The sequence below is a fragment of the Callospermophilus lateralis genome, chromosome 3 (assembly GCF_048772815.1).
Source record: "Callospermophilus lateralis isolate mCalLat2 chromosome 3, mCalLat2.hap1, whole genome shotgun sequence".
Lineage (NCBI taxonomy): Eukaryota > Metazoa > Chordata > Mammalia > Rodentia > Sciuridae > Callospermophilus > Callospermophilus lateralis.
This window is the reverse complement of record NC_135307.1, coordinates 99,331,573-99,343,951: the sequence shown is the minus strand read 5'-3', so window position 1 is coordinate 99,343,951 and position 12,379 is coordinate 99,331,573. Positions and strand designations below refer to the sequence as shown.

The window sequence follows — 12,379 nt, the reverse complement described above, 5'->3', positions numbered from 1 at the left end:
AGTAGAGAAGCACTGGTGAGTATTGTGAAGCTCTCCAAAAATGCAAAAGTATTTTTTGTAATATTTATTAAAACACTTTTTAATCAGGAGAAATATGGGAAAGATTAAGTAAAAATTGATGAAGACCAGAAACATCAGTAGATAAATCAATCATCGACTTTCTAAGCAAGAGGTCAGATTCAAGCACAAGAGTTAAATCCAGAAGAAACTATGTAGGATTAATGATGAGGGGGCAGAGGTAGTCATAAAAACCAGCCATCATAGAAAAGTCACTCTGAAGGTGAGGTCTGTTTCTGGGAAGAATTTGTTTTATTTCAGCCCGTTTTTGTATAGATTATATACTGTAGGCTGTAGACAACAAACTAGCTGAAGATAGCTAATATTTATGTGGTATTACCAGGTACCAGAGATAATGCTAACAATCATAGTTAACATTGACCCAATACTTATTGTTCTAAGCACTCTACTAGTATTACCTCATTTTATTCTATAAAATTCCAATGAAATGTAGGGACAATTATTCCCTTCATTTTATAAATGAGGATCCTGATGGAGACACAGAATCCTTCAGAATCATCTATAAGGCACTATCTAGAAATGGCAGTGGCAGGATATGAACCTGTATTCTATAGCTCACCATGCTTCACTGCTTAAGTGATTGGATCATCCCGTATCTATATTAGTGGCATGAATTGGGGTGACAATCTTATTTTACATTTAATGAAAGCTAAACATTATATCTAGGCCTGTATCAAACAGCCAGAATATGGCAGAGCTTGATTTCCACTGTAGGATTATATTGCCTTAAACCTAATGTTCTTAAAAGCAAATAAATCTAAAAGGGGTCTTTCAGATTACAGGCATTATAGGTGGGGTAAAAAGGTGAGGAGATCTATGGAAGTATTTGGAAAGTCCAGAATCACATAAAATTGAAAAAAATGGATATTATTTTATAGATAAATCAAGATAAATTATAATTCAATATTTAATTAATAGCTTTTATAAATTAATATTTTAATTAATGAATCATAATTTTACATTTATGGAGTACAAAGATATTTTGATTCATACACAATGAGGAATGATTAAATCAAGCTAATAAATATGTCCATCATTTCATTTACTTATTATATCTGTGGTGAGACCCTTAAAATTTACTCTTATCCAATTTTAGTTTTTTCAGTTTTTTTTAAAAAATGTCTTTCTTCTTTCAAAATATTAAGAATAACTTATAGAATTCAATAAAATATAATGCTTCTTGACTTAGATTGTTAGTCAACTTGTTACAAATAAACATAATGCAAATTCTTTAAATATATTCTCAATTTAAAAAAAAATGTGACACTTAAGATAACAAAAGGGTTATTTTACTGATTAAAGCACATATTAATTATTTCAATCAAAATTGATCTGATAACATATTGAATGTTTATAGATTGTAAAAGAACTTCAAGAAGGCACCAGGAGAGTATCACATAAAAACTGATAGGTATAAAAAAAGGTAGGTATGTAGAAAAATCCATATCACTAATCATCGGGAATTGTGAGATGCACAATTCGATACCATTTCAGACCTGGTAGAATGGCTATTTTGAAAAAGACAAAAGATAATTGTTGGTGAGGATGTGGAGAAAAAGGAGCCCTTGCATGCAGATAGGAATATAAAATAGTGTAGTCATTATGAAAAATATGGAGTTTCCTCAGAAAGTTAAAAATACAACTGTGATATGATCCAGCAGTCCACTACTGGTATATACAAAGGAAGTGAAATCAATATGTCAAAGAGACGCCCGCCCTCAATACTTCAACACATTGGCATAGGCACTGGCTTCCTTAACAAGAATCCTAAAGTGCAAGAAAAAAAAAAAAACCCAAGAATCAATAAGTGGGATGGCATCAAGTTAATAAGCTTCTGCACAGCAAAGGAAACAAGACTGTGAAAAGAGAGCTTACAGAATGGAAAAGATCTTTGCCACATGCCCCCTCAAACAAAGGATTAACATCTAGAAATGTAAAGGACTCAAAAAAACTTAACACCAAAGCAAACAAACAAATAATCCAATTTATAAATGGGCAAAAGAAATAAACAGACTCTTCTCAAAAGAAGAAATACAAATGGCCAACAAATACATGAAAAAATGTTTAACATTTTTTATTATTAATTAAGTAAATTAAAATCAAAGTTACATTGAGATTTTATCTCACTCTAGTCAGAATGCCAATTATCAAGAGTACAAATAATAACAAGTGTGGTGAGAATGTGGGGGCAAATGTACTCTCACGTGTTATTGTTGAGACTGAAAATTAGTGCAACCACTCTGGAGATGCCCCCCAAACCTAGAAATGACCCAGCTATCCCATTCCTCAGTATTTATCCCAAAGAACTAAAGTCACCATACTATAGTGATACAGCCACATCACTGTTTATTGCAGCACAATTCACAATAGCCAAATTGTGGAACCATAATTATGGTTTATAAATTATGCCCATCAACATGAATGGATTAATAAATGTGGTATAAACACAATGGAGTTTTATACTTAGCCATAAAAAATAATGAAATTATGGCACTTGCTGGTAAATGTATGGAAATGGAGAACAACATGCTGAGTGAAGTAACTCAAACTCAGAAATTCAAATGTTTTCTCTCATATGCAGAAACTGGACCAAAATAAGCAGGGGAAAGAGGGAGGGAGAATCGTATGAAAATAGAAAAGAAATCAGTGGTACAGTGGAAGAAAATTGCGGGAAAGGGAGGAGGGACAGGAAATGGGAGAATTGGTGGAATGAAATTAATGAAACTATCCTATGGACGTGTATGAACATACCACAGTGAATTTCACGTTTACGTATAACTATAAATCACTGCTTTTAAAAAATCTATAAATAAATAGAAGTTAGACCAGTAGAGAAGAGTAAAAAAACAAGAAGAGGGAGAAAGGGAGGGAAAGGGAAATACTGGGTACTGAGTTAGAGTGAATTATATCCATACATATACAATTATGTCAAAACAAACCCCAATATTATGTACAGCTATAAAGTACTAATACAAATCATGTTTAATTCTTCAAAGGCAGTGCCTATTAGGAATGTTTCAAGTCAGGAAAGTTATGGGAAAAGATGTATTGTTCTCCGAATAAACTGAAATAAGTTCTCAACTACAGAAAGAGAGAAAGAGAGAGGGAGAGAGGCCTGTCTGTTTCTGCTATGTGTATTATGGTATTATTCACAACACCAAAATATGGTATCATACTAAGTATTCACACACAGATGAGTGGACAAAGAAAATGTATTTAGACACAGATCAATACTATCCAGCCTTTTAAAAGAAGGAAACCCTGCCATTTGTGACACCATGGGTGAACTGAACTGGAAGGAAATGTTAAATAAATTAAGCAAGACAGAGATGGACAAATAACGCACGTTCTCACTCAGGTACAGAATCTTAAAAAGTTGATCTCACAGAACTAGAAGGTAAAAATGGTGGTTATCAGAACCTAGGTCAGTGGCGGGGGGTGGGGAGAGTGGAGAGATGTGGATCAAAGGATATAAAATTTCAGTTAGGAAGAACACATTTAAGAGATCTATTGTACAACACACGACACGAATATTACATTGCTTTCTTAAAAAAATATTAAGTGGGCATTGTGTTCTCACAACACAAACAATAACTACGTGCGGTAAGGCGTATGCTGATCATCAGATTTTTGTCATCCACAGCGTATGTGCACTTGAAAACATGATGCTGCACGTAAAATACATACAATCTTCTGTCAGTTTAAGAAACAATAATAATGAACCAAAGCTGAGATGATTTTTTTTAAGAGAGAGTGAGAGAGGAGAGAGAGAGAGAGAGAGAGAGAGAGAGAGAGAGAGAATTTTTAATATTTATTTTTTTTTAGTTATCGGCGGATGGCGGACACAACATCTTTGTTTGTATGTGGTGCTGAGGATCGAACCGGGCCGCACGCATGCCAGGCGAGCGCGCTACCACTTGAGCCACATCCCCAGCCCCTGAGATGATTTTTAAAAGGAAAAAGACAAGCAGGGTTTTCAAAGGTAAATCTTTCTGAGTATGAAACAAAGGTATTTTATTTTTGGAAGTGGATGGTTGATGGTGAAATAACTAATATTCATAGACATCTAAATTCCATTGGAAATCAGAAAATTGGTAGACTCAGTTTATGTCAAAATAGTTGTTAAACTAGTTGAATATAGTTCTGAAAAAGCAAATATATAGTGCTTCTGTTATTTCTGTTACAGGCCAATACTCAGATAGGACTGTGCAATTAATCTTTTTAGCATTATGGAACATTAGGGCATTGTAAAAGATTAATAATGAATCATTCTAAATCCCTTTCCCTTAATACAGCTATATTCTATTTCAGACTTTTGAAAACAACCCTTTTTATACAGCTATTCTATTCTATTGAAGACAAACCTTTGTATGTATTTAGTGATTTAGTGCTAAACACACGATAACCCTTTTTGCTTAACGTTATATATTTTACCAAAATTAAGCAAGATTTTCCTGATGATTTTTATATACTTTATTTAATTCTTCACCTGCCAAATATTAGCTATCCAAGATGTTTTCTTCCCACCCACCCCACTTTTTCTATTATTATCAAAACTGAATGAATATTTGTGTCTGTATAATTGATGCTTCACCCACACAACGTAGGATTAATCACTAATTCCTAAAGTTTTTTATTCCATTTTCATCAAAGCTAAGACACCATCTGTTGTACAATACAGCATTTGTTTATATTCTATTATGAAAAAATCCAATTAAATTATAACACCAGGCTTTCTTAGCAATTTGAATTCAAATTTAGAGCACTTTTAAAGTCACCTAATCTATGAAACAGATTTTTATCTTTCATTAATCATTTTGCTTACTTATGTAAAGCAAATTGTAAACAAAATAAATTTTTATATCTTCAATTTCTCATTCAGAACCCAATCTTTTGGAATAACTCTTCAAATCAGATTTTTTTAATGTGTGGGACATTTTCTAACTTATTGTCTTCTAAGTCATCAAAATCATCATTCATTGGACATTATGTAAAATCATGCCCCTGTCCTCCTTACTTCAAGCAGCAGATAGCTAAGATGACGGTTATGATGCTGGAAGTCTCGTTCTTACTAAGAGTACCTCACATTATTCTTTTTTAAATTTTTTTTAACTGAAACATTAGGATACTGGAGTTGCCTGGCTGACCATGCTACCAGTAAATAGATTTTCCCAAGACATTTTTAACTGAGTTTGCAGATGTGCAGGCAATGAATATCTGAAAACTCTTGCTTGGTTGTTAATTTTAAGACACCATCAGTTACTAAGATGCATCTCATTTTGTTATAATATATAAGAATGTATGTTGCAGAATTGTTAAAATACAGTATTTGAGCATCTGTCTCCTCCTGAACCTTATTAGTGCCCTATCCTAGGTATTATGTAATCTCTGAGCTTTGCCAGCCAAACTCCTTCTTTTTGCCAGACCATTTTTTGGATTGTAAACAAAAAGAATTATTCTATAACATAAATATAAATGTATATTTTTCATATTTAATATGTGTTATTTCTTGCATGATATAGAGCAAATCCCTGTACATGCCAGTGAGGTATGGTTGCCTCTATAATTTCATCTCCTCCAATTTCTACTCCCTGTTCCAGCTCTCTGAACTCCTTGCAGAGTCTCTGAGGCATCATATTGTTCCATCTGGCTATTTTTACTCCAGTGTCCCCTCTATTGATACTAGCATAGGCCAATGTCCGCTTAACTCTCAAAAAAAAAAAAAAAACCTGACTATAACACTCATTGATCCATGTTGTAGATGTCAGTGCCTTCTCTCCATCACAACTAAGTATCCTTTGTAACCTGAACATCACACATTCTCAGTGAGAAGGAACGGAATGAGGGGAAGGAGAAATCATGGCTCCTGGCTCTCCAGAGTGCTCTCAGCAACGTGTGGGTTGAATGGTGAGCATCTGTTATTGACAGGAGGATGTCCTACATTTTAGTTAAACTGAGGACCCAAATGCCTAAGAACAATTGTTCTAAGTCTTCTATAATAGTCTCTGTAATACTGCACTCCATTTGTTCAGAAAAAAAGTCCCCACTAGAATAGATAATTCAAAAAGTTAAGAAATATGTTTTGCTCATTTCTACTTCCCTAGAACCAACTCTGGCATGTAGAGGGATGAATGAAAATTGATAGGGCAAATGAATAGGCCTTGACCCCAGAGAGATTTCACATTAAGTAAACCATGGTCTTTGTTCCAAAAGTAGTATTTTTCTCTCTGAAATAATATCTGGAAAGAGCAAGAAGGAAGCTTGAAGATCAGGAATGAAGTCAGGGGCCTCACGCTAAAGAGGGATTGTTAGCAAGGGCTTAGTCACAGGGTAAAAGATAAGCGCCTGGGATGGACTAGGCCAGTAAATTATTTTTAAGCCTCAGTGAATCTCAGTTATCTCCTATGGAAAATGGAAACAATACCTGCTTTACAGCATTGTTGAGTACATTGAGATAATACATGTGAGTAGTACTATAATATTGGTGGCGATTATTTTATTACAGGATTATGTAGACAAGAATAATACTGAACTTGATTGAATTGCTCTTCAGCCCTAGGGTTAGTCATGTCCCTCCAAATTAAAGATCAAATTGGCAATGGAGTCTCTGGAAGACATGAAATTGTAGGCAGCTACTTGCATAGAAAAGAAAGAAAAGAGAGATGCCAAAAGCCAAGGTTATGACAATGCCCTACATTGTATTCTGAGCTGTTAACTTCCTCTTTGACTCAGCTTTGATCCAGACTTCTTTCTCTGCTGATCTTTGGCTAGCACCTTCGCCTGAAGATGTTGCATCCATGGTTCAGCTTATTGCTTACAAAATCCTTGTCTATCATCTAGTTAGTCATTTAATTTTCATCAAGTGAGAGTTTCATGGATGACCCGGATAAGTTCATTTTTCTGTTAATTTTAATCTCTGAAAAACCCTTCTTTTATCCATCAAATATTTTTCTGAGATTGGTATCAAAGTAGAAATAAAGGGGCTGGGACTGTGGCTCAGTGGTAGAGCACCCGCCTAGCACGGACAGGACCCAGGTTTGATCCTCAGCACCACATAAAAAAATAAAGGCATTGTGTTGTGTCCCTCTACACCTAAAAAAATAAATATTAAAAAAATAGAAATAAACTTCAAAGAACGAAGTTTCTTTCTGGCCTTAACCAATCCAGATTCCCTTTTTTCTCCCCAGTACTCTCAGATTCTCTTGACTGTGGCCATAACATAGCATTTTTTTTCATTGTAAATCGCACACAGTACTCTAAAGTAATCTTGATTAGAGACCAAAGTAACATCTCTCAATAAACCAGCATAGTCATAGTTCCTCTTTCCATAGAGTAATCACTAGTTCCTTGGTTGAACACAAGGTGAATTAATTGGCATGAATTTAGAGGCCATGGTTATATGGAAAATATATAATAAGATTATCCTCAGTTGAACAGCATTGTTCATGCCTGAGGAACAAGATAAAATTGAAATTTAAATAGAGTACAGCATCTCTATATCTTTTATTCTCATGCATTCTGGGCATGACCCATCATTCAAAAATGTTTTCTTTTCTCTCACTCTGTCTTGTTTTCCCTCTTTTTGCCCTTTCTCTAATTCATATAGCAGATTTGCATATGAAGTGATTCCATTGCAGTAGGCAAGGAGCACATCTATTCGGCTGAGTGCCAGGAATACAGCAAACATCAATAATTAGTTTTTAAATGTTTTAAAATATTTCCACAAACACACCAGCACTTTCAAGATAGTGCATCAATTTTAGAACCAATTATTTTCCCTGCATGCTTTAAAATGTCTCCTTTTGATTTCACTGTTTTGTATTTCACTGCCATTTGAACAAAGAGTTCTAAAATACTAAATAACAGTTAATCTGTGTCATAAAATGAAGCAACCTAGGGAATTATATATTCCAAATTTTTGTATTAGTGATGTGGAAACTGAGCAACAGTGAATTTAAAAAGTTTATGTAAGATACCTAGATTGTTTTCAACAAGTTAGAAACACTCAGGGCTCCAGACAACTACTGCAGTTCTGACCTTTTCTTTGTCCCTAATATCCAAGTTTGAGTGTTAACTATTTTACTTCATGATCTCAATATCTCAATCTCTCACTTGTGTCTTCTTTTATTTTTGGATCATCACATATATTAGTTGTGAATTTTATAGAGCTATGCCCGGAATTATTTTCGTTGACTTTCTACCAACCAATTCCTTCATTTCTACTTAATCAGTTTTGGTTCATCTTAAACAAAACTTCTGCACCCATCTTCCCATAGGTTTTTAGCCATGAGACTAACATGATGAAAGCAGTGTTTTCAGAAGCCCTGTCTGGCGGCACTGTTCATGATGGATTGGAGGACAAATAAAGGAGACAGAGAGATGGTCTCAAAGACTGTTGAAGTAATCCTGGATTCCTTAATGGGTTTCTAATGAGGGTCTTGACTGGGATGGCTTCACCACTTCCTTTTTCAACCTCTTCATTCCACTTTTTGAACCCTAGTAAAATTCCCAATTCAAGCTGCTATAATATTTTAAAGAGTAAATGGCCTTGTTGTCAAAGAGAGGCTTTGTATTCTACTAAATTACTTTCTCCTTTCTTGGGCATTTGACCTCTTAAAGCTCCATAATGCTCTTAACACTCTAAGCAGGCAGGCTGACTGGCTGGCTGACTGGCTTGCTTGCTTGCTTTTCTTTTCTTTTCTTTCTTCTTTTTCCCAACTGCTTGTTTCTTTGAAACATGGTTTCAGAAGTACTGACTACCTTATTATTCAACTTTATTTTTAAAAAGCTAAATGCCATTGTAAACTTTTAAAGAGAAGGGGGATGTGAAGGATACACTATTCTGGTGGAAGAGGAGATTGCAAATTATATTTCCAATGATTAAAAATATTTTTCATAGAGAAAAAAATAACCAAATGGACCCCAGGTTTTTTTTATGAGTTAAGGAAGTAGAAACAAATGCAGTTTTTAACACTGTCCTGAAATTTTTCTCAATATTATGCTAGGGGACAATGTTAGATGTCAGAGATTGACTTTTAACAACATAATTACAATATGTATCTGCAAGAGTCTTCCTTAACAAATTATTTATCAAGTAGACAATATAGCCTTTTTAGGCTTGCAATGCCCAAAATCTTTGTTATTCCTCCCATATAGATACCATGCATATATAGCCATTATCATAAGCTACCGTAAAAAAAAAATAAAAATGCAGTCCCCAAGCTTTTGCATAATTAAGAACCAATTATTATTTGAAAAAAAATTCTCTTTAATCACAATTCACGCTGTGTAGGTTCTTGATTTAGGATGCTAGTTAAAAAACCTTCTGAAGTAAATATAAAGTTTTACGTATGAATGTTCCTTGGGTCAGAGCTAATTTTCTTAGTGATCTCTAGAAAATTTCACCATTCATTTACATGTAGTTTGTAAAGCATAATCACTCATAATTAACAAAAGACCAACTTCTTAATAGGCTCTACTTTAATGTCAATAAGTAGAGCCAAATATCCAATAGCAAAGAAACTATATTTCTCAAAGCTAAAACCTTAGTGTCCTTGTAGTTATGCTGTTATTTAGAAGTTGGCTACATATCCAAACTCCTGAAGTTTTTAACAATGCCCTGCCTACCAGTAAGGAAAATTACCAGCACTTGATGGCAGAGACTAATACCATTAGGCAGTTCACAGATTTTCACAACCCAAGTCCCTTTGATTCCTTTGATTATCAGACAATGTTTCTTGCACCCATTCTTTCATTCACTTTTTTTTTTTTTTTTTTTTTAGTTTCCCAGTTGCATGCTGACAGGAACACAAAACATAAACCATGCTTTAATACAGACTCAAGTCACATCTGACCAGTGGTTTTAGCACCACTAGATAGGACCAAAAAAGGCCTTTCAGGCACTGCTCACCTCAAAACATAAAGAGTGAAGAAGAGTAAAGATAACTCACGATCCATATCCTTCTGTAAGTGCTGCATTTGCCACTAAGACAACCAAGTCATGTCTTGGTTGTATGCTAGCCCATGATTGCTCCTTAGTAAAAGGGAAATTACAGGGATTCTTAAAATTAAAATATGATTTTACAAAAGCAACACACATACCAGATACTGCCATAATCAATTGCCATATGATGGATGGATGTTATAGGGATTCTAAATGTTTCAAACATTCAAGAATAGAGTATTATAATGTTGCAGTGTCAATTGTATTTTTTAAAAATTCTCTGACTACTGATTCCCATTCTGTAATTTTGCCCCCTCAGAAGTTCAACCTGTGCAAAGGCTTCCCTGGATATGTGATCTCACCTCCTATGACTGATAGCCTCCTGGCACCTTTTAAAGAGAACATTCACCTCTCAACGTGTCTAGCATGGCTACTTGTTAGGCTTGGAAAGTTACAAAATAATTACCTGCTACAAAATAATTTGACTGTAGACCACGAAGGTACTCAAGGGAGTGATTACCCAGAATTGTGCAAATGAGCTTACAAAGTTAACAAGATTCAACTGCATGCTCTTAAATAACTTTATTTAAGTGCCAAGGACCAATTCAACCATGCTATCACTAAACTCAATTTATTCCTTTTATAACATCCAGGCAGCTAAAGTTATTTTCTCATATATGACTTCCCCAGATTATGGACTTTGCAAAAACAGAAAACATATACAATATGCTTTTTATCTCTACTATTTAGCATAGTACTTTACACATATTACCTATTAAATAAATAATAAAATTAATGAATAGAATCCCTTTCTTTCATTAAAGACTCTTTACTAAAACACACTCACATACGGAAATCTTGAGTAATTAGAAATTAAAGACTGTCCCAATTTTTTGCCTCATGATTCAGAATGAAGATTATTGTTCTAATAGGTATGATTCTCTACAAACTGGAAAATAAACAAATCCATTATATCTAAAACGCAAATGTTGTTTCAACTGTTCTTAGTATAGGAGCACTTTGCTTTCTTGAGGTAATCAGGAGTTAAACAGAATGAGTACTGATTGTTCCTAGTGGATGTGCCTTGCATTCCAGGTCTGGCTGCTGGAACTGAAATGATGCTTTATTAAACATGCACACACAACCAAAAAGTAATTATAGCTATTAACAAACAAACAAACAAACCCATCTCTGTTGAGCTTAATGTGTAATAAACTCTCCTGGCAGACTGTCAAACTAGTATTCTAAGAAACGTTTGTTAAAGACGGTATTTAAAACAAACCTAGATCTAATTAGGGTGGAGGACAAAGAAGGGAACCAAACTATATAGATTTGGAGGATTTAGCTGTTCTAACTCATGAAGCAGAAAGAGAGAAGACCTCATTTACTCTGCTCAGCTCCTGTAAGGGGCACCTTATCATGTACATCATGTATGTTTACTTGAAAACCGACATGTTTCTGAACATGATCAGTAATACAAAATGAGGCAAATATATATGTGTACACACACACACACACACACACACACACACACACACACACACATATATATATATATATATATATATATATATATATATACATACATACATACATAAATGTTTCCCTTAGGTGCACACCTGTATGATTTGTCTACAACATCTATCATATAGGTCTTATTTTATTCATTCATTCATTCATTCATTCATTCATTCATTCATTTATTTTTCTTACATACATGAAAATAGTGGAGTTTTTTTCCCCACATGGGTCTTCTTGAGCAGTTTGACATTATGAAAGATTACCTACTTACCTTTTTGTGATTAATTCACCTTAGGTAACAAGGTAAAGAGACAAAATAGCAACTTTTAAAAAAATAAACTGCAAGCAATATATAAGGGAACAAAAGTAGCAAACTTCCAACAGTTTGCCAGTGTTGGTCACAGAATATAAAAGTAATCGTTTTGTCTCTCAGTGCAAGCTAAAGCTTTTGAGCCAATGACAATTAAGATCCCACATAAAATAAATGGTTCCTAAGAGCAAATGAACCAATAAGAAGTAATCTCCTGCTTCTGATCGTAATGGTGTTCTAGGGGATGAAAACTAAGGTTTCATCCAATGCAAGTCCTGCTCAGAGGCTAGATAGCTGTGATGCAAATTCACTCCCATTGATCATTTTATAGAAAAAGCAACTGCAATGAGATCTGCCAAATATGATCTATTCCGAGAAGCATCAATAGCATTGCACCCACTATTTTTTCAAGCTGAGGAAGAACACTGGGGGAAAGTGTGAGACATTGAAGTGAATGATCTGTCGGTGTTATCACTTCTATTTTGTACAAAACAGATATTTTTGTACAAAATAGTGCATTGGTCCCC

General features: G+C 34.4%; 1 protein-coding gene across 2 annotated transcripts in view; it reads right to left on the bottom strand.

The window, feature by feature from the left end:
• The window catches only part of Unc13c (unc-13 homolog C), a 539,205-nt gene that overhangs the window by 365,744 nt on the left and 161,082 nt on the right, over positions 1-12,379 (bottom strand). The gene's annotated exons all lie outside the window — the stretch shown is intronic.